This window comes from Diabrotica virgifera, chromosome 6, assembly GCF_917563875.1.
Source record: "Diabrotica virgifera virgifera chromosome 6, PGI_DIABVI_V3a".
NCBI lineage: Eukaryota > Metazoa > Arthropoda > Insecta > Coleoptera > Chrysomelidae > Diabrotica > Diabrotica virgifera.
In genome coordinates, this window is record NC_065448.1 from 234,244,301 (window position 1) to 234,266,400 (window position 22,100).

The window sequence follows — 22,100 nt, forward strand, 5'->3', positions numbered from 1 at the left end:
TGAGGACAATAATTTAAAAGAGCCTTTAAACCCAGTTCCCGGCACTTCAAAGAATGTCCATTCAGGGATCAATTATTTGAGAAATTTCCGCAAGATAATATTCTACGAAATGTACCCGAAGAACCCTCTGATTTTGACGACTCAGATGCGGATCTTGATTATGAACCTGAGAACGAAAATAAAAGGCACAAGACATATTTTAATTTGCAAAATGTATTTGATTCGCATGAAACTGGTTTTGTAAGTTTGAGTACAAAACTGGATCTTACCAAGGCTCAAGATTTTGCACCTGCCAAGGACTCTTCGAAGAATATCCAAGAAAATGTCTGCAATAGCCCGGTTTTAGAGGAAGCAAGTACTAAAAAAGAAGCTGACATACTCTCTGTTTGTACACAAGTGACTGAAGATATGTTAGATAAAGTGTGTGCAACCAAAGACAAATATAAGAAGAAAAGCATCATAGATCAAATTCAGAAACATCCTTTATTACCTCCCTGTAATAACAAATGCCGCAGGGTCTGTTAAAAAAACTGATCTGCTCGAAAGAGATAAAATAAGAGTTGCTTTTTGGACAATGACTTTTGGTGAACGACGGCTATTTCTAGACTCACATGTTAAACAGTCGAATGTAAAAACCAGAATGCAGGAGGCTTTATCATCAAAAAGAATGAATAGATGGTTGTAAGAAACGTAAAAACAACAATATTCCATTACTTGATAAAATTAAACAAGTTCAGTTTCGTTAAGGTTCCAAAAACCTTTTTTATAAGAATAAAATGTCCAATGAGGTATATATCGAATCAGATTTTCTAAAGACAAAATTTGAACCAAATATGCCATCCGCTCCACGTTCGGAATGTATAGGGATAAACACGGATAAAAAAGAGAAGATTTTAAAAACGCTCTGCCCACTGTTTAGTGATGAAAGAAAAAAATTATTCTGGACATATTTACCATCAAACAATAATTCTCGTGATTTATGTACAGTATCCGAGGTCTAGTATATAAGTTTAGTATTTATATAATATATTTATATTTTTTACATATTTCATATATTTATTATTATGTTGGATATATTAATGTATAAGCTACATGTTTAAGTTTATTGTTTATTGTCAATGATAAGCGCACATACTTTTCATTCAAACTTTAGAAACATCTTAAGTTGTATTTCAGTTTATTTAAAAAAAATAAATTTTATAATAAAATAATTTTTTCGTTTTATTTCATCGACTTACTATATTTTGTTTCAGTGTCAGTGAACATAATTGTCAGTTGAGATGCCTAAGCATAAACTAGCAACTAAAAATACTATATTTTACGATTTGCTTAATTCTAAAAAAAACACAATCTTAGCCGCAGCAAAACATAGTAAGTAAGATTTAGTTATAAAGGACTAACATAGGTTACTTTTTTCTTACTTTATCGAAATTTTCGCTAAAAAGTATATAGATTTCCATCATTAGTCTTGTTTCAGCTTTTATTAGAAATAAGGGCAATCCAATTTTACAAAATCTGTTCTCCTGAATAATTGTCTAAATCATAGTTACTAGGTTTTGCCAAAGTACGGCAGTCTAGTCCTTAAGCAAGCTTCAGTTTGCGTGGGCACGCCCCTAATGAAATTATCAACATTTTGTTGTGGTAGGTTGCTCCATCCTTTAAAAGCAGCTTGTACTAGCCGTGCGGTGTCTTGTGAATTATTCCGGCGAACTCTAATTTTTTTTAAATCACATCCCACAAATATTCTATAGGATTAAGCTCGAGTGAGCAAGCAGGCCATTCTAAACAAGGGATACCTTCTGCTTCAATGATGCCTGTAGTCACTCTAATGGTATGTGGAGGTCCATTATCATGCAATAAAATTAAATTTTCTCCTGTTGCACCTCTCCAGAGCCTGACTACAGGTTATCAACATACCTGCGAGCAGTTAAAGTTGATTGGATGAAAATTAAAGGAGTTTTTTTACGGATCACAATTCCTCTCCAGAACATTACACTTCCTCTTGTATATATGTAAACAGATCTGACAGTTTTTATTCTTGTTTGTCTCCCTCGACCTCTAAGTACACGATTTCGTGGGTTATCTGATTTTACACAAATCCTGACTTTTTTTGAAAATAGCATATTTTGTCAATTTCCAATGTTCCAGTTTTGGTGGTAAAGACACCAATTTAGGCGATCAATCTTGTGGTGCCTGGATAACTCGGGATCCCATAACTGTTTCCTGCTGTATACTTCTTGGTACGAACTCTTCTTCTTATCGTTTCAACTGAAACAGTTACAGCTGCAGATGAGAAATGGTTGGGTGTCTTCCAGCTGATTGGACAACTAAACGATCGTGGAGAGTCGTTATTACTTTCGGCGACTTTCCCTTGCTTTATTTTTGAGCTTTCCTAGTTCCGGACAGAACGCCCTGTATTACGCCTAGCTCTACAGCTATGGCCCTCTGAGAACATTACTTTCAACACAAGACCAAAAATCTTTCCTCGTTGTAAGTTCTGTAACCCCACATGAGGCATATTTTCGTTTTTAGACATAAAAGTTAGTTTATTTATTTTCGTTCAATTTGCAACTCAAGCAAATAACCTCTACCGTACCGAGCTGTACTATCCGATTGTCTTACATATTTGTTTATTTTCAATAAAAACCTAGGTATATTTTTCGCAACAATAACAAGTTTTTTCAAAAGAAATAAATATTACTTTGAAATACATGGTGATTCCATATAAGTTTGGGTATGTGTATTTCATTTTATAATTTACCCAGAGCGTAGGTGAAAGGCGTGGTTTTATTCAAAGAGAAAGTATCTTACTTCAAAAGAAAAAAATGAATGTAATTAAATACAATAAAAACAATAGAAGTGTGGTTAAATCGAAATTGTTAAACAATTTGGCATTTAACAAGCTCAGCTGAGCAAACTATAAAAGACCAACATAGTTTCATCAACGATTGGGGAGCCAATTCAAAATTAAAACAAAATCGAAAATGCAGTGGGAAAGGTTCAGTTGTCGAACAGTATTAGATGAGTAGTTTACTGAAAATAAGACCCGGAAATTTTCTAACAGCGGTCCAGTTTTAACAGAAAAGACTGAAAATGTAGTCGAAAACTTGGTAAATGTGAGTTTTAAAGCGACAGATAGATGGTTCTGTAGATGTAAAAATTGTTCACCAGTCTCCTTAAAAAAATATTCAAGAAGGAAAAGATGAGGATGTATCTTCTGCAAATACATGAAAACAAATTTGTGTTCCCTTTTTTATTATAAAATCAAAGTGTATTAAATGCTTAAGATCATTGCCCGTAAATAGAGTTTCAATAAAAATGCTGAGATGACAACAATCCTGTTACTGTATAATGGTAGAAAAATAGAAACGTTTTGTTATATGTTGATAACTGCTCTAAACTAACATAAAGCTGACGTCAGGTTGAATAATGTAAAAAACAATCCAATCCTTGCTCGCCAATACAACTTCTCTTATAAAACCATGGGAAAAATGGTATCAACCTCTGAGCTTCTATTTTCTCATATTGCATTTTAATGCTTACACCTGTCTTTTTTCTCTTTTTTGTGGATAGAGCTTATATAGGTCAATCTCCAATCATCTGGAATGCTTTCTTGGTTGACTAGATATTTATTAAAGATCTCCACCAACAATTCTATTAGCATTGACGGTCCGAGTTTTATTAATTCAATAGGAATGTTTCCAGGTCCCGTGAATTTCCGAGGGCCGACAAGTAATCATAGGTTGGTCTTACATATTTTCTCTATACTGATTGTGAAACGAAGAACTAGCAACTACCCTAAATAATCAAAATAATATCCTAAAATAATAATTCAACCAACCAAGATAGCTATTGTTCACCCTGGCCTTAGTTCAGTCTCCCAAGGTGTGTGTTCGTCTTGACCTGCAAACGAAACAATGTGGAACAAAATGGAAGCAAACGAAACAATGTTTTAACTAATCATGTTTATTGTTCAATAAAGATATAAAAAACATATGACTTACTAAATGCAATAACAAATATATTCAAATGCTTGCCAAAAACTACCAATTTTTAGATTATACTTATGATGTTTGGTATCTGGTTCAATAATAACTTCTTGATGTCGAATGGTGGTACTGCTGTTTCTACAACTGGCACTGGGGTTGTTTCTACACCAGGCCTACAGATGTTGGTCGTTGCAGTCTAGGTGATATCGTTGCAGTCTAGATGACATGTTCCTCGTTCTTGTATCGCCGGCGATCGAGGATTCTTGAAGCTCCCGGAGGGAGGACGGTCATCTTTATCCCAAAAACTAGAAGATATAATGCGTATAAGTGACAACCAAGAAGTTTAAAACCAAAATGTACCTTTGCCAATTAATACTATTTATATAATTTGATTACCAAATGCATATTAGTAGATGAAAGAAATAGGTACCTAAAACTGACCATGTGCTCGTAGACATGGAAGGTTAGGTATAGGAAAAAATGATTATAAAAATTAATACAGGCTTAGATTAAAACTTACCCCAAGAGGTGAAAGTCTGTAAATAAATGAAGATGTTATGATATGCTCATCTCTTTAAATAAATTAATTTTGCCCTCTCCATTATTGTCACTCTCATTGAAATATGATAGCACAAAGTATAAGGAGATGGACAACCATGTTCCGTATTAAAAGGTATATCTAGACTAGAGAGTAAAAATATATGAAGTACGTTCAGTATGATGATTTAGATGTTAGATGAAAAGAGATATAGTTAATAGAGGATAACAGAAGAGGGCGCCAACGAGTTTTTAACGGAGAAAACAGGTAAAACAAATAGAAGAAGAATATTACTAATGAAATATTAAAGAAAATAAGGTGAAATAATTATTTAAACATAAAATAGCGAAGATGTGACGCTTGTAACATTATAATTGATATCGTCTTCGTCTGTTGGATCAGTTTTAAAGTCTCTGTAATTTATTTTGCAATGTGGTCTTGTTTCTGTTTCCAGGAACTTTCTTTCCTTTCTGACATACTGTTAGGGTTTAACCTCCCTGTTCCTTTGTGCTCTTTTCTGGGGTCTCCTATAAACTTTTATGCTTCAGGTACTCGAGTTACATCCATTGTTTATTTCATCACAATTTTTGTCCCACGCCTCGATTTTTCTTTTCGTCATTTATCATAACTTCCCCATTCCAGTAAGTATATATTCTCCAGTCTTCTGGATTTTGTGTTTGTAGCTAGATTCGATAGGAGTTTTTTTTGGTAGCTTCCGACTCTCTTATTGATTCTGACCACTAATCTCGATCTAGATTTTTTGAATATAAACTGGAGCTGAAATGCAAAATTAACAAAGAATGTGTGTGTACTTTTTACGTACGTAAGAAGATATTCTTCTATTATATAGGTAATTTCAACGAAGTAAATATACTTAACAGATTATTTGTATTTTATTTAAAAATTAAACTAACTTTCCTATCTACCACTTTCAAAAAAATTTTTATTAAAACAACCAAAAATAAAAAAAAATATGAATCGCCCAGGATTTGAACCCGCGTTATTCCAATCTCGGAGCTAACACCCTACCAACTACACCAGCGAGGTACTTCTAATTGACATGTAAGTTTCCGATATAATTACACAACACGGCGACAACTAGTGTAAATATGTTATTTTATTAAAATTTAAAATTTTATTAAAGTGTTATTACATAATATTTTATTATTTTACTACAGAGAAACACAAATCCAAAAACACAAGAATTATAATAAATAATACATTTACTAAAAACACTAATATATTCTTTTAATGACTTATTTGCACGGATACAGATACATAAATACGTATCTTGAAAGATTAGCAAGGAACTACATGTCTGTGTGCGCAGGCGCGCAGATTTATGTACAATTTTACCCTCAATCGAATCGCGCCGAAAGAAGAATATCTTCAAAAATTTTCTATTGTACTAAATTTCCTTATTAAAAATTTTACTTTTACTCATCGAGCCCAAATTTAAAAAGGGCCCTATGTTAGGAAAACCATTTCCTTTATACTATTCACAAAGCAAATTGTAAAATATGATTTGTATTAGACAGATTCACAAAAAATCGGCGAAATTGGCTCTGATACGTTACCGAGATCCTAAAACGAAATAAATCATAAAGCCGTTCTTCCTCCACATGGAAAGTGAATGTGGCTGGTGCGAAATTTTATTGCAACCTATAAAGAAACTTTCCGCCTTCCTGTAATTTATCACACTGTACAAAACCAATATCTACACCATCGAGCGCCCAGTCATATTTTAGACCTTATATAGTTTTGACATTGCTCGGTTATGAAGGAAATTAGGGGAGATACGGGTAGAGGCGATTGAATGCGAAGGTCGCGGTTAATTCAATTTGAAGTCGGCGGTTTTAACCCTTTGGTGATTTGTGGCGGAGACTTTAAGTGACCGCAGCAGAAAGGTGTGAGCTACTGTCTAATGAGGTGCGTGCCTAATAAATCTGATAGACAAGCAGAAGTTTTGGAAACTACATCTTATTTCAATAACGGATACCCATTGAACTTTTTACAAGATTGTCGAATCACACTTTATTTTTTATTGTAACTTATTATCGACGATGAATATGCTCTGATAGGGGATTTTCAGGTATGTTTTAGACAGGAAACACATTCGAAAAACTTTTAATAAAGACAACAATAAAACCTGTACAAATTATTACTCGATTTAATCAATGTATTACATAATATCTCTATTACCTCCACATGCCTGTATAACGGGATTGAGTTTTCCAAGCATATTGTTAATTAAGTTTAAAACTTCTATCTAGCTAAGGAAGGCTCGAAACAGAAGTGGAAGATCAAGTGAATAGAGCAAACAGAGCCGCAGATTGCCTGAATGGCACAATATGGGGAAATAAAAATATCGGAAAAGAAATGAAAGGCAGAATTTACAAAACAGTCATCAGACCAATATTGACATACGCGGCAAAAACACGACCCGACACAGAGAGGACAAAAAGATTGCTCGAAACAGCGGAGATGAAAACCCTTCGAAAAATCGATGGTAAGACTCTATGGGACAGAGCTAGAAGTACAGATATACGACGGAGATGCAAGGTGTATAACATTAATAACTTTCTTCCCATTATTCTAAAAAGGAGCCAATTTGAGCTGGCTAAAGTAAGAGAAGCATGTACCTAGCTTCGAATACTTGTACCCTAATCCCCTAATACCCTTCCCGTAATATCAGACTCGTTCGATAAAGAGTCACTTTACTGAGTTGGTACATAAATAACTATAATATTTCTGGATTTTTAACAATATCTAGAAAATTTCAATTTAAAAACATTTCTCGTTTAAAAAAGATATTTGCTAAGTCGTGTTCACTGTTTGCCAAATTTTGTAAAAAGAACCATAACGAGAAATCAGCAAGCTTCTCTTCAATACAGAAAGTAGACGATTTTCCCTTTTTTTATCTCTCGACAGACCACGAAAACGGCACATGTATTTTGTCCGACAGAACAGACTTAAACTCTCCGAACAGAGATTAAACTCTCATGCAAAAATCAGAATGCTATTTATCACCAAATGAGCGTTTTAATGAGTGGAACATGTAGAATATGTCAAATGACAGGAATTATGGCAGGTGATAAATAGCAGTCTGATTTTTTGTATGAGAGTTTAATCTCTGTTAGGAGAGTTTAAGTCTGTTCTGTCGGACAAAATAAATGTGCCGTTTTCGTGGTCTGACCGTTCCAAATTTTAAACCTGCTCCACAATTAAAACTGCCCCTGTTCCAGTGTTCCCATATATCAAAGTTTATCCGACTAGACACCCTTAAGCTAGTAATAAATTTTCAGCTTGCTATTAATCAACTTTTTTTTCATACGCGGGATCCAGACCTAATATTGTTATAAACGTGTTTCAAGGTTTCGCCTCTCATCAGGAACACTTGTAGCTCAGAATAAAATGAAATGCAATCTATTTGGTGGTATAGTAACCTAACATGTCTGAGAAGAAGAAAAAGAAGAAAAGACAAGACATATGAAAAAACAAAAGCCAAAAAGAATTGGAAGAAAAATAAAATTAGACATTTTTTTAAACTAGTGTACTTCCTATTTAACTCTCTCTCTCGTTGTGATGTGACGAAAATAACCTATAATATATCGATAATACATGTTGTAAATAGTCAAAGCAAAACAAAATTAAATAAACCAAAATATGCTCTCCTCCTCCTCCTCAGTCGTTTCCTCATTGCTGAGTGTCGTGATTCCCTATAATACGAGCAACTATCTCTTTCCAATCTCTTTCCATCGGCTTCTGTCCTGAGCTTCCCTCATGGATTCAGATAATGTTTTTCCACTGGCTTTCTGTACTTGATCCGTCCATCGAGTAGGTGAGCGACCTCTACTTCTGCGCCCTTCAACGTTTCCCGAAATTATAAGTCTCTCAAGATTATCATCACTTCTTCTTGTAATATGGCTCAAAAATTCTAAGACGGTGGAGAGGCAAATAGAGGAAAGTCGAGTCTAAATATTAAGCTCTTGGAGGATTGAGTGATTTGTTCTGTGTTCAGTCCATAAGATCCGAATCATTCTTCTCCAGCACCACATTTCAAAGGCGTCAATCCTTTTTCTGTCGTCCGATTTCATTGTCCATGTTTGTTAGTTTGGTGTTCTTCGACAAGGAGCGATCTTTCCAGATTTTCGATAATCGACTCATAGCGTTTTTGGCCATGCCTATTCTCCTACGTATTTCTGTTTCACAAGATCCTGTATTACTGATGTAGGATCCTAGATAATTGAATTCGTTAACCACTTCAAACTGATCTACGGCTCCTGTTGTCTGAAGTGAATTTGAATAATCTACTATCATAATTTTTGCTCTATTATAACTATATTTAACCCTGAATAAAATGTGTAATAATTTTGGTAACTAATAAAAGAAAAAATGATAATCATGCTGCCAAATAAGCATGTAATATGCTGCGTTCTTTGAATTTGAGTATTAGTGTAATTTAATGCCATAGGTTTGTATTATTCTATAAATGTGATACCCTATTTTAAATCAGGTTCTCAAACTATGGTGATTTAATCCCATATAAATTCCCATATAACCTTCAATTTTGAATGAAGAATTGTTTGTAGAACCCCGTAAAAAACAAATTTTTTTTAATTTGTATTTTGAGAAGGAATTCTGAAGTGGAACTCGACAAAAATAGTAAATTATATTCAAATGCCAATCAAAATAGCTCTAGCTCTAGAACAAAACATTCATTAACAGTTATTCTAAATAACATATATGGTCCAAGAGCTGTGAGACATTTTTGAGTAGGTATTTTAGGCAACCTGAAAATTTTTCAGGTGACTCTTCCATGATTACCTAATACAAAAATGCCGGTCTGGCTGGAGGGTAGCGGTTATTTTCCCCAAAAATCCCCCCCAAAATTAAACAAAAGGGTAAAAATTGTTATTACAAAAAATATCATTGAAGTGACTTTAAAGTAAATTTAAATATTCAAATATAAAGAAAATAAACAGGCCAGACGATTTGAGGGCGATTTTAACTCTGCAAGATACTTGCATGGGCGCCCCAGGATTATTTTCAGGGGATGCATCTGAACTTCAGAAAATTTCATCTGAATCTGTACATACTATTAAAGAGTATAAAATATACAACTATACATGCATAGCTATGTACATTCCTTCCGGACAGGGAGGTGCAATTGTTATTTTAACAGGGTATTTTTTAATATTAAAAATAAATATTCTAAAAAAACAGGTTTTTTTGGTGAAATTTTCCAACTGCCTGGTGATCAAACAAATTAAGCGTGCATATAAATGAAAAGCGCTATAGGTAAGCAGCAGTGTGGGAAAGAGCGTATACCGATAGCTGTTTGCGTCCTCTGTTGTAGCTGAGCGAGTCCGTTCGCTCAAAAAAATCACGTGACCTGGCGATATCCATGTTGTTGTTCCTCGAAACGTTAGAGCAATTATTATATATTATAGTTTTTTAAGTAACTTTTTCTTAATTAAAGAAAAATAGTACGTACTATACAATAGATTTTGCAAATATGATAGAAAAAAAAACAAATTTATTATTATAAATATATAGGTAGAAAAGTATAAAATTATAAACTAAATTAATTCTGTGTCCGAATCTTGTACTTCTTCTTCAAACTCCTCTTCTGAGCTTAAATATTCATTCTCTTCTTCTTCGTCAGACTCCCCTCGAGACTCAGATTCCTCTTCTACATGATCTAAATAGTTTTAATACGTATTTAGAATTAATTAAAAATTAAATAGTGATTAATTAGTTGAGTTGCTACCTATTCTCCGTCCTTTTATACGGAATCGAAGCCTGGACAATCACGGGCGCATCTGAAGAAAGACTTGCCATTGTTGAGATGTGGAGTTATCGAATAATGTTAAATATATCATGGGCACACGTAACAAACACGGAAACATTAAGAAAGATAAAAAAGGCAAAAGAAATACTCAACAGTATGAAGTATTAAGCATTGGTATATAAGTAAGAATACGTAGCAATTCAATCAATTAATCACTAATTAATTTTTCATTAGTTCTAAATACATATTACAACTATTTACAGATCAGGTAGAATAGTAGAAGAATCTGAGTCTCGAGGGGAGTCAGACGAAGAAGAGAATGTATATTTATTTTAGCTCATTTTTCTTTTCTTTATAGTGTTGAGTATTTCTTTTGCCTTTATCATCTTTCTCAATGTTTCCGTGTTTGTTAAGTGTTGTGTCCATGATATTTTTTACTCGATTTATTATTCGATAACACCACATCTCAACAATGGTAAGTCTTTCTTCAGATGCGCCCGTGATTGTCCAGGCTTCGACTCCGTATACAAGGACAGAGAATACGTAGCAACTCAATTAATTAATCACTGATTAATTTTTAACTAATTCTAAATACATATTACAACTATTTACAGATCATGTAGAAGAGGAATCTGAGTCTCGAGGGGAGTCTGACGAAGAAGAAGAAGAGAATGAACATTTAAGCTCAGATGAGGAGTTTGAAGAAGAAGTACAAGATTCGGACACAGAATTAATTTAGTTTATAGTTTTATACTTTTCTACCGATATATTTATAATAATAAATTTGTCTTTTTCTATCATATTTGCAAAATCTATTGTATAGTACGTATTATTTTCCTTTAATTAAGCAAAAATTACTTAAAAAACTATAAAATATATAATAATTACTCTAATGTTTCGAGGCACAACAACAAGGATATCGCCAGGTCACGTGATTTTCTCGAGCGAACGGACTCGATCAGCTACAACAGAGGACGCAAACAGCTATCGGTATACGCTCTTTCTCACACTGCTGCTTACCTATAGCGCTTTTCATTTATATGCACGCATAATTTGTTTGATCAAATGGCAATTTTAAAATTTTACCAAAAAAACCTGTCTTTTTTAGAATATTTATTTTTAAAATTAAAAAATACCCTGTCAAAATAACAATTGCACCTCCCTGTCCGGAAGGAATGTACATATCTATGCATGTATAGTTGTATATTTTATACTCGTTAATAGTATGTACAAATTCAAATAAAATCTTCTGAAGTTCAGATGCACCCCCTGAAAATAATCCTGGGGCGCCAATGCAATTATCTTGCAGAGTTAAAATCGCCCTCAAATCGCCTGGCCTGTTTATTTTCTTTATATTTGAATATTTAAATTTACTTTCAAGTCATATCAATGATATTTTTTGTAATAACAATGTTTACCCTTTTTTTAATTTTGGGGGAATTTTTGGGGAAAATAACCGCTACCCTCCAGCCAGACCGGCATTTTTGTATTAGACTATCATAGAAGAGTCACCTGAAAATTTTTCAGGTTGCCTAAAATACCTACTCAAAAATGTCTCACAGCTCTTATACTAATATTGTGTCCTTTTGAAAATTTTTGGAATTAAAACTAACAAAAACAAACTTTTTGTCTAAAATCTCAAAATTTACGATTGGCTCTTAAGCTGCAAAGCCCGCACACTTTTTCCAAATAACGCGACGGCGGATCTGCAGCTTGGCCTCTGCGGCTAACCTCACGGTCATGTGAACTTTACCTAATGAGCCTCATGGCAGAGAAAAAGAGAGAGATGTAGAGAGGCGAATCGAAGCTCTTTCGCCTTGTTGGCTCTACCAACTTAATTGGATTTAAAAGTCTCGTTCACCCAAACAAGGATAATGAGCTCGACAAAGCTCTGCTTTCCTGTTTGTTTCTCTAAATGCAACTCCACTCGATCGTACTTCTCGAAGTTGAATCATGTCTGGGGTGTATACGTTAACGACGAAATATAAACAAAATACTCATAGTTATTTGTCTGTCGATTAAAGTGCTCAGAAGTTATTCAAAGTTTTCATAAGTTACTCAGACTTGTCGAAATGTTTTCAATTAATCAAAATAGTATATTATTCAACGAGCATGTAATGATGGCTATTACTCACGATGATGAAGTTTGCGACACGAGCCGTAGGCGAGTGTCGTAATTCATCAGAGTGAGTAATAGCCATTACATGCGAGTAGAATACTATACTTTTTCTACGACCTTTTTTTTAAATTTAATTAGTAAAAAATTTAATTATCAACTACCCACTCGAGATTTAAATTATAATAATTTACAAAAATACCTAAATGCTATTTACCCCTAGTACGTGGCTGTACAATAAATTCTTATTTATTGTAAAAATACAACTAGAAATAGTCAATATAAGTTCTATTCGTTTCCGAAAAATTATAAGCTAAAATTTTTACCTACTGTCAGTGAATCTAATAAATAGGAAATGGCTGTTGTCGGTGGAATTTCATATATAGTTATAATGTACTTATATTTACATTCAACTATATAATAATATAATATAATAATATAAATAACTACACTAATATGTTATAACATATTTAACACAATATAACTTGAAAAATAAACACAATATTATTTGTAAATTCCAATTATCTAACATAAACAAAATGCGCTAATGTCACTGTCACTTAAATAAATGATAAACGTCAAAATTTTTAGTAAACAAGATATAAACGTAAAAATTATACTGACATTGTTACAGTTTTTTTTCGAAGTTAATTATTGATATAGATTACCATAATTATTGTATTAAATAAACAAGTTTAAGTAATTTTATTTGCAGTTTATATAGGTACGATTATAGACCTGGATCCCGCGTAAGAAAAAAAGTTGATTATTAGCAAGCTGAAAATTTGTTAATAGCTTAACGGTGTCTAGTCGGACAAACATTGATGCACGGGAACACTGAAACAGGGGAAGTTTTAACGGTGGAGCATGATAAACGTGTCGTCCTGACAAGTTTATGATGGTGAAAAATAGCAAGTTGTTTTTAAGTTTATTCAATAGCCAACGTTATATAATATATGAAAAAATGTTTGTCCGACAAAAAGGTTGGACATTTTAACGAGTTCGACACGTAGAACATGTCACATCACAGGAACTATGTTGGTGATGAATAGCATTCTGATTTTTGCATGAGAGTTTAATGAAAGGTTAAAAAAGCAATTGCAAGTTCTGTCGGACAAAATGAATGGGAAATTTTCCTAGTCGGACATTCTAAACATGTAAGATATAGACAAAAATGTTGGTGATAAATAGCAAGCTAATTTTGATTTGTTTATGTACAAATTATATTTTGTAACGCAAAGAGTTATATGTCGGACAAAAAGTTTGGGCAAATCGAAGGAAATAATTTAAAAAATTTTTTCAGAATGACTTAGTCACATATTGATAAAGCTATTTTAGTTGTATTATTTATATTCACATATTTGCATGTGCATATATAATACATATACATGCACGCTCCAAAAACAGTGAGGTAAGTATCAATGCATGTATATATTGCAAAACACTTATATTTTTGGGTGGAGTTTGTTCTAGATATTCTCAAAATGACAATAAAAAATGTCAAAGAACATGTGAAAGCAATCTCTTAGGGTTTTCTAATTATGCGCATCAGAAAGTACGGAAAATTTCCTACAAAAAACGTTGTACATATACATTTTTTTCCATACTCAAATCTTAACCCTGTAAACGACATTGAAAAATGTGAAGAGTCTAAAACTTCGGTGCTTATAAGAATAGACGTAAATATGACACATTATGCTTAGAACTATGTATTAGAAGGCTGCATTTGTCAGTGTGACACTTTGTGCTATACAAAGTAGTATTTGAAAGTACATGGTGTCTGAGTTTCTGTTTGCCACGTGTGTTGGACATTAAAATTTATATTAACTATGGAGTGTTTTTGTGTCTATTTTTGAGTGTCAACAGTTTAAATTTTAAGTTGCCAAATCAAAAGTGAAACCATTCAACGGAACATTTTTGAGTAATTTTCGAATATTTTACAAAGTTAGTAAAATACTTGGTCATCAATTCAATGAGGTTCAGTTGCCAGATAATTGTGAAAGTTATATTGAATATCATTCTTCTTTAACCAAGCGATCTCGCGCATGTGGCAGACAAAGATAGCTAGACCACTCAATCCATAATTTGCCTGATCTACTATAAATGTATTACAGTGAGGTATCTAAATGATGTTGACATAAATCGAAAGATATCGATTGTAATTGATTGCAGGTACTTTTGACATAGAATAATCACCCCTTATTGAAATTTCAAAAATTATTTTTTTAAATTGTCCGACTACAAAATCTACCCCTTATTTTTTTCCGACAACAGTCGTTCTTGGTAAGGAATAATTTACTTAATTAAATTTCGTCTTTGTCGGAAAGCTATTTATCACCAGCATTTTTGTCTATATCTTACCTGTTTAAAATGTCCGACTACGAAAACTTCCCATTCATTTTGTCGGACAGAACTTCCAATTGCTTTTTTAACCTTTCATTAAACTCTCATGCAAAAATCAGACTGCTATTCATCACCAACATAATTCCTGTGATGTGACATGTTCTACGTGTCGGACTCGTTAAAATGCCCAACATTTTTGTCGGACAAACATTTTCGCATATATTACATAACGTTGGCTATCGAATAAACTTAAAAACAACTTGCTATTTTTCACAATCATAAACTTGTCAGGACGACATGTTTATCATGCTCCACAGTTAAAACTTCCCCTGTTCCAGTGTTCCCGTGCATCAAAGTTTGTCCGACTAGACACCGTTAAGCTATTAACAAATTTTCAGCTTGCTATTAATCAACTTTTCTTTCTTACGCGGGATCCAGGTCTATTAATATTAAAAGTGGCATGCGCCATTTGAATCTAATTTCAGCCCGTGAGTAATGACCCGTGAGTAACTTCAGCCTCTGAGTAATGAATTATTACTCACGGGTACAGTAATGGGTGCTATTATCTATGAAAAAATAGCGAATAATGAGCATGTTATTAAACGGTCGTAGAAAAACGAATTTTTGCTACAAATATTTCATTACGGAGCATATTTACTAGGTTGTTCGATAAGTTTTGAGGTTCGATAAGAAAGGGCGTTGTTACTAAGCTGATTTTTTAAGTTATACTTCTTTAGTCACGAGGGTGAATTTTTATTCTGCCGGGCGCATGCGCACACCGACAGTATGGTTTTAGTCGTTCAAACGTTATACGGGATCTGATTGGGTGTTAAAATCATCTGTCAATATTTGTTCAAATGGATATTATCTATTATGCATACACAAATGTTGTGTATATTAGCTCTCTCTCCTGCCGTTTCCCCATTATTGAGGATCGTGATTTCTTCCAATATTCCCAACAATGTTTCTCCATTGGTCTCTATCTTCAGCTGCTCTAAGAGCTCCGCAGAATGAGTTTCCAGCTGAATGCTTTATTTGGTCAGACCATCTAGTTGGTGATCGTCCTCTTGATCTTCTCGCCGGAACGTTTCCAGAAACAATTAATCTCTCCAAACTGGCGTCAGCTCTGCGAACTACGTGACCAAAGAATTGCAGAATTCGTTGCACACATATTGTGGACATTCTTTTTTTAATATTGAGTTGGTTTAGAATGGAAACGTTTGTCCTATGAGCTGTCCAAGGTATGCGCAGCATTCTTCTCCAGCACCACATCTCAAAGGCATCAATTTTTTGGCGCTCGCATGCGCGAAGAGTCCAAGTCTCTGCTCCGTATAGAAATATTGAGAATACAAGGGCATTCACCAGTCTTATCTTGATATTTTGAGAGAGAGATCTGTCTTTTCAAAGTTTAGTTAGGCGACTCATCGCATTTTTGCCATACCAATACGTCTCCGAATTTCTGCTTCACAGTTACCATCGTTAGTTATACTAGACCCGAGATAGACAAAGATGTTTACTAACTGGTATTCCTGTAATATGTTAGTCAGTTGAATAGTGTCAAATCTGTCGACCACCATTATTTTTGTCTTAGCTTTATTGATTTTCAGACCAACTTTATTGCTTTCGTACTCAACTTTTCGCAGAAGATCAAACATTTCTTGCTCATTTGCTGCTATAAGTGTAGTGTCATCAGCAAATCTTAAATTGGAGATTTTTTTACCAGCTACTGTTACTGCACCGGCCCATCCTTCTAAAACCATCCTCATGACATGTTCACCATAAATGTTAAATAAGTCAGGTGACAACACGCATCCTTGTCTAACACCTCTCTCGGTCTTGAATTGGTTTGAGAACTTCTGATCTAGTCGTACTGTCGCTATATTAGACTGGTACAGATTTTTAATAAGTGTCACCAGGTGCATTGGTGCGCCCATTTCTATTAAAATTGACCACAGATTTATCCAGCCAACACAATCAAATGCCTTTTGGTGGTCAACGAAGCATATAATCATAGGTACTTGAAATTCTCTAGACTTTTCAATGAGTTGTCTCAGGTTCAGGATTTGTTCCGTGTACCTTTACCCTTTACAAACCCCGCTGGTTCCTGGGGTATTTGGTAATGTAGATAGGTTTTTAATCTGTTTTTGATGATATGCAACAAGATTTTACTAGCATGTGTTATTAGTGACAGTGTGCGGTAGTTTTCACATCCGGTAGTAGTTCCTTTTTTGTGTAGTGGGATATAAATTGAGGTACACCAATCAGATGGCCATTTACCTAAATTCCAAACAGCGACACAGATAGAATGGATGATATGTAATCCTTTGTCACCTAGTAACTGTAGTATTTCACATGGTATTGAATCAATGCCTGGGGATTTATTTCTCTTTAGTGATTTAATTGCATCTTTGACTTCAGCGAGTAAGACAGTAGGTTCTCTAGGGTAGGCAGAAGGTGTATATTAGCGTGACCCGTCAAAATAGCCCGGTCAAAACATCTCCGTCAAAAAAGCCCCGTCAAAATAGCCCGGACACAAAATAGCCTCGACAAAATAGCCCGCAAACAAAATAGCCCCGGCAAAATAGATCGCACAAAAAATAGCCTCGGTCAAAACAGCCCCGGCTAAAATAGCCCCGGCTAAAACAGCCCCGGAGAAAACACCTCCAATAAAAAGTTTTACCTTTTAACGGAGTAAAATTTATTTTAAAGTACTATTCTAATTGGGAAATAAGCCACAATTTACTTAAAAAAATTATTTTATTAACGTTTCGACTTTCACTTCGGACGTCGTTGTCAATTTCATTCTCTTTTAGAAAATGTAATAATATTCCCGAAACGCCGAATTTTTTTTACTTTTGGCCAGCTTTTCCGGATTTTGGACCACTGTGCGCCGCTACGTGCACGCGGCTTGAAAACAAGTCATGCAATTTGACAGTCTATGCTAGGCAATCAGAGAGTACACGTTGACCACGCGATCGATTTCAACGTAGATGCAGAATCGTTTATTTCTGGCGTGTATTGACGGCGAAAAAATCGCTCAAATGTGTATTGATGGGAAACTTGGCTTGAAAAAAAGCAGCTTGCTCGCAGTGTGCACGCAAATATGCATCCAGCCTAAGGGTAGGTCCAAGACGCACGCTGGTTTCGAAGTCAGACAGCCAGCGCCGAGTCGGTGTGCAAAGAATCCTTAGTATTTAAACGAAATAAATACAAAGGGTTAATCGCACACCGACTCAGCGCTGACTCCGAAAACCAGCGTGCACCTTGCACGTACCCTTAGGTTCGTTTCTGGTTATGGCTTGCTCCTGATGACGCACAGTGGTTCCAAATGCCGAAAACGTGGTCATGGACCTTTAAAGGCGTATATTGTTTATACATATTGGAATTACTTTCGTTCTTAAGGGTTTTTGGCATTGCTGATTTCGAATCTGGCATTATTTTTTCTGAAAAACAAAATGGCTGGATCCAACATGGCGGAAATAAATTGAAAATATCAATCAAAAATGAAAATTTTTTGTCAAATTTGGTAGGTTAAGGTAGCTGATTACAAATCTAACATTACTTTTTTTAAACAAAATGGCGGATCCAATATGGACGAAACAAGTTCGAAAATTTTATTTTAGCCGCATTTTTGTTTAAAATGTTATACTATAAGGGACTTTTGAAACTGCTGATTACCAATACATTTTCTTTATGAAGTACAATATTCAGAAGATATTACTTATGTACAACTGCCCATACATACTCCACAATCGCCAGAATCATGTAATACGCGTCATTTCCCACTTTTGCATTCAAACAACTGCCAGCAATGCATAGGCAGTTATAGGCAGCTAAACCAAAGTGGTTCTGTATCTCCTTACCATATATTTTAAGATTAATAAACATTAGTTGCAGAATTTTGTACTTTTGTAATGCATCTTTACAAATTTTTAATTATTTTAAGTATATTTTCACTATTTATGCATTAACAAATTAAAGGTGATACAGTAGCGATCAACAGGTAGCAAAAACGCGTTCCAAGATTGCGGCTGTAATTTTGAATATTTTTTCGAGATATTTGGCACACATATTCGTAATATAATAAAAAATGGCGGTACAGAGCCCAATTTGAAAAATATATTAATATGTGGAAATTACTCTGTAATTAAATACAATATTAAAAAAACGAGCCTGTACCGCCATTAGGAAGAACAAAAAAATACACTTTCTTCAAATAAACTTTTTTATCCGATGTCTAGATTTTGTGTCATTTTGGAACTACTAATGAAATAAAAAATTTTAGTAGTTCCAAAATGACACAAAATCTAGACATTGGATAAAAAAGTTTATTTGAAGAAAGTGTATTTTTTTGTTCTTCCTAATGGCGGTACAAGCTCGTTTTTTTAATATTGTATTTAATTACAGAGTAATTTCCACATATTAATATATTTTTCAAATTGGGCTCTGTACCGCCATTTTTTATTATATTACGAATATGTGTGCCAAATATCTCGAAAAAATATTCAAAATTACAGCCGCAATCTTGGAACGCGTTTTCGCTACCTGTTGATCGCTACTGTTTCCTCTTAAGGCATTTATTGTTAATAAATGTTGATTTAAGTTACATCTTACATTACTACATACTTAAAAAAGAAGAATGTGCTTTACAGCGATAAAATTGATAAACTACAAAACGTTTTACAGTTTTGATAAACTATAAAACGTTTTCAATATACGAGTTCTTTTTCACATTCTCTGCCGGCCAAAATAACCCCGGACATGGTCCACTTGTTCCTGAGTTGTGAACCAGAATACATCCAGTCTGATCCTCATACCTGCGTATTAGGACTCTACGATAGTATGAGAAAAAAACTGTAAACATGCAAATCCCTAAATAGGGACTCCTTTTTTCGCCTCATGACCACGTTTTCAGCATTTGGAACCACTGTGTGACGTCAGCGTCTAGGGTTCGTTAATCGGTTAGCTCGTTAGGCTTGCCATCAACCACACGAAAAAAATTCTTAAAAATAAATTGTAGAATATCGCATTTGAAACAATTTCAGTGCCACTTTAGTTGAGAATTGCGGAGATATTGAGCAACAAAGGTTCTCCTTTAAAATCAAGATAGCGGCTAACGCAAAGTCAGATTTCGGTCACGATTTTTAATTTACACTACTATTGACCGCCCCTAAAGATCAGAACAATAGAAGTTAAAAAAAAAATAATTTTTATTGGATCGTCACAACATAACCTCATTTTATTTTAAAGTTTTTTTTTCTTAATTTAGTAAAAATAGACAAGAAATCTATCTTTTAACGTTAAATGTAGATGTCAAACTCGACTAAACGAAAACTTTTTAATTAGCAATTAAAAAAACAGCTATAAAAAGTTAAAAAAAATTAAAGACACCTATGCTTTGTTTTAAATCAGCAATTGAACGAAATAAATTATAAAACGAGCGATAAAACTTCCTCGTTTAATTAAAACGAGTGTGGGACCGGTTGTAACAAAGAATTAGCCAGAAAGAAGAAGCACAAGAAAAATAGAGCAAAGAGAGGGAGTGTGCTAGAATGGAGTCATTAAACGGTGTTATAAATTGAGCTTGGTCACTTAATTCTGGATGAAAAACAGAAAATTTCTCACTTGGTGTTTGTTTGTTGGCTCGTTACTTTGTTTTTCTGCTGTTGGCAATGTTGCTGGGATCGGAAAGAGGGTTATAAAGTAGAACTGACACGGGTGAAGCGAGATAGTTTTGTTGTTTTTACCGTTCGGCTTTCAAGAAGGGACAGATTACATAATTTCATGAAAAAAACGTTCAAAAATTCAAATTCTTGTTCGAGCGAATGTAAAAACGAATAAGTTGGATTAAATATTGAATGTATTTAAATTTATTTACACTTTCTAATAACAAAAATCTGTTTGTGTCGTTCATTGACATTTTAATCACTAAGAAGCAAAAGTTTGTTAGAAAAGATTAAAATTTGTCGATCAAGACATTAAATATTTTAAATAAAAATCGTACATGCATTATATTCTTCTTCTTCTTCTTCTTCTTCTTCTTCTTCTTCTTCTTCTTCTTCTTCTTCTTCTTCTTCTTCTTCTTCTTCTTCTTCTTCTTCTTCTTCTTCTTCTTCTTCTTCTTCTTCTTAGTCTTCTGTCGCTCTATCGTTCTTGGATATATTCATCTCCCAACTCCTTTTATCGATCTCTATCCTGATCAACATATTTCCAATATTTGTTTTGGCTATTCTTTTTATATCATTTACCCATATCATCTATGGTCTTCCCCTTGGTCGTTTACCCTTGTAAGATTTTCAATGTTGTATTGTGACATTCCAACGTTGGTCTTTTTGTTTGAAAATGTCGTCTGCGAATCTCTTTTTGAGTTTGGCAAATTTTGTTGTGATATCCTCGACTTTTGACCTAATCCAGTCGTTTCCCTTTTAGTCTGACAGTCGTATACTTAATGTTACTCTTTCCATTGCCCTTTCTATTGGGCTATTTTATTCATATTTGCCTTGGTTAAGGTCTAGGTTTGACATCCATGTCATGATAGAAAGAATACACTTGTTCACCACTTTGCACTTTCCACTGCCAGAAAATGTACTATGTTAATTTCCCCCAAAAAAGATAAAATGCATGGTTATAACAGCAAATTTATTAAGATGTAACTTACATCTGAAGAGTCAGATAATGAAACAAGTGATGAAATTTAAATATCTAGGCATCACACTACCTAGCTAGAGAAAGTTGCAAACAGAAGTGGAAGATTAAGTGAATAGAGCAGAGACGCAGGTTACCTTAATGAAACAATAAGGAGAAATAAAAATATCGGAAAACAAACGAAAGGCAGAATTTACAAAGCAGTCGTCAGACCAATAATGACATACCCGGCAGAAACACGACTTGACACACAGGGGAAAAACGAATTCTACAAATAGCGGAGATGAAAACCCTTCGAAAGATCAATGGTAATATACTATGAGACAGAGCTTGAAGTACCCTCAAAAATTAATTTCGTAGATTATTTCATTCCTAGGAGATTCTGACCAATAAAAAGCTACAGAAATGCAAATTAAGGTGATAATTTTTGATAATATCCCGTCGTCAAGTATATTACGTCAGATGCCCTTTGTTGCTACGAAAAAATACATTCAGTGAAATTGATGACAATTAATGTTTTAAAAGTTATAAAAGTGTTGACTTTCAATCGTAAAATATTTTTTATCAACTGTGTGTTTACCAGTATTAATTTGTACTTACATAAATAAATTACAATAAAATTTTGGTTTTGAACAGTTTTATTCATGAAATAATAGCAACAAATTGCACTCGATC

The 22,100-nt window shown here is 34.0% G+C and overlaps 1 protein-coding gene across 4 annotated transcripts in view; it reads left to right on the forward strand.

The window, feature by feature from the left end:
* The window catches only part of LOC126887302 (chondroitin sulfate N-acetylgalactosaminyltransferase 2), a 1,014,890-nt gene that overhangs the window by 932,555 nt on the left and 60,235 nt on the right, over positions 1 to 22,100 (forward strand). The window lies entirely within an intron of this gene.